This window comes from Papaver somniferum, unplaced genomic scaffold (assembly GCF_003573695.1).
Source record: "Papaver somniferum cultivar HN1 unplaced genomic scaffold, ASM357369v1 unplaced-scaffold_24, whole genome shotgun sequence".
Lineage (NCBI taxonomy): Eukaryota > Viridiplantae > Streptophyta > Magnoliopsida > Ranunculales > Papaveraceae > Papaver > Papaver somniferum.
Window position 1 is genome coordinate 2819393 of NW_020634374.1, and position 2483 is coordinate 2821875.

Below are 2483 nucleotides of genomic sequence, written 5' to 3' on the forward strand. Positions count from 1 at the left end.
TCTTGTACCTTTGCCAATTTTATTGACAAAAAGGGGGAGAATTAATATGTAATTCACACTACAAATACATATGGTTTTCGGATCATTATGTAAGGGGGAGTGGTTTCCATGTGAGATGGAGTATTGACTAAGGGGGAGTGATACATATCACCATAGTCTTGTTGTTGAAGTTGTGATACAATTGAACTTTGACGCTGTGTAATGATACTATGACACTGTATAACAATGATTGAGAACTATTGTTTTCTTGTTGTTATAGCTATGGATTTTTAACAACGATGATGCTAAACTTACAACCTTTGGGATCATTGGAGTACTTGGAAGTGACGAAGATTTCGAGTAATGTTGAAGATTAGGCATGTGGAATAGGAGCTACAAAAAGTTAATTTATTTATTTTTTGTATTCCATATGTATTAATAGTTTTTCCACTAAAATTGACAAAGGGGGAGATTGTTAGAGCATTGCTCGGTTGAACTCGCATGCGTTGCTATCTCAAGCATGTTTGTCAATATTAGTGATCAAAACTATAAGTCTTGATTTATAGCCTACATATCTAAAGGTCTCGGACTAGGATATAAAGTGTAGTTGAGCTCAAGACTCTATGGAAATCATCACACAAGACAAAGGACTACTCAAGTAACTGGTGAATCTTCATCGACTAAAAGATATGTCGAGACTTGAACTTATCTGTCACTCAAAAGTCTATTTACTCTATCTCCTACTCTTGAGACAAAAGTCGTTTTGATATATAGACTTTCATTATACGCATTTGCTATTTCGATTCGAGTTTATCTCTCCTATCTATTTCTCGAAATATGTGTTGATAAGATTTCGCTTTAGCCGAATTCATCTTTACCAAGTGAAGAAAGTCATGTTATGTTTTCATCTTCTAAAACCAGGTTAACGACTTAAAGACTTCATTGGGATTGTGAAGCCAGACTGATACTACTTTTCTTGTAGTTGTGTGATCTGATCTTGCATATTATACCTACGAGTAAAATTGAAATAATTGGCTTGAGATTTTATATCTCCGATAGGCAAGATAGAAAAGTAATCACAAACAAACTTCGTCTCATCGTTTGTGATTCCACAATATCTTTTTTCGATGCGTCGATTAAGATTATTGTGAGGTGATTAATAATACTAAGTTGTTCTTCAGGAATATAAGTTTGGTATTATTGATTGGTTCCTGTTCACCTTGATTTATCAAAAGACGGAACAAAACTCGTAGGTATATTCGTGGGAGACGGATTTATCTATTATCGTAGACTTTTCTGTGTGATACAAATTTGTTTATTAAAGTCTTCGACTTTGGGTCGTAACAACTCTTAGTTGTGGGTGAGATCAGATAAGGGAATCAAGTGCGCAGTATCCTATTGGGATCAGAGGCTTAGGAGCATAACTGTACCTTGGATCAGTGTGAGATTGATTGGGGTTCAACTACAGTCCAGACCGAAGTTAGTTTGGAGTAGGCTAGTGTCTGTAGCGTCTTAATATAGTGTGTGTTCAATCTGGACTAGGTCCCGGGGCTGCATTTGCGGTTTCCTCGTTAACAAAATTCTGGTGTCTGTGTTATTTCTTTTCCGCATTATATTTGTTTATATAATTGAAATATCACAGGTTGTGCGTTGTTCAATCAATTAGAATATCTGACCTTTTGATTGTTGATTTAAATTGATTGACACTTGGATATTGGTCTTTGGTACCATCCAAGTTATCTCTCTTTGATAAAGACTCGCAGATTTCTATTTGCTTGAGTAAAGATCAAATCGAGAGATTGAAATATAAACTCTTTGATATACTTTTCATTGATTGAGTCTAACTTTCTAGTTGATTCTCATAAAATTATATTGGAGTTTGTCCATGCAAATTTCTAAGCGAAATATTGGGTGTGGTTATTAGACCCCCGCTTTTTCACTTATATAAATGAAACTTGATAGTCTATCGACGTTGCCATCTTTGTATTGATATGGATGAGGGTAAAAGGTTGTCAATTTGTAGTTTCGCCTACCTGCGCAGATAGTTACGATAGTGCCAACTGTAGTTCTCCCTTCCTAATTAGTTGATAGTTGAAAACTTGTATAGTTAGAACGAAGTAGCGGGGATAAAGTTCATGAAATAGTTGATGATTGAGCTTCATAAATCTATTGATCTTTTAATATTAAGTGTCTCACATTTCTAAATCTTTTTTGAATTTTGTTAGGAGTTATAACTGCTGATTGTAATTCATAAGTCAAAGGGTACTGCATTATTAATGCTCAAGAGTTCTCAGTTTAGTACAATCATATATTTTTGGGATCCCATGGATGTGTCTTTTCTTGTGTTGAATCATACCGTAAATTGTTGTCTGGTTTTGTTGGTGGATATACTATGACAATCTTTTGCTTTTACTGAGATCTAGTTAGTGAAATGGAAGACTAGGAATTGGATGCATAGTTCATGTGTGTATTTTATAGATACGGTCATCAAATACAAAAAAACT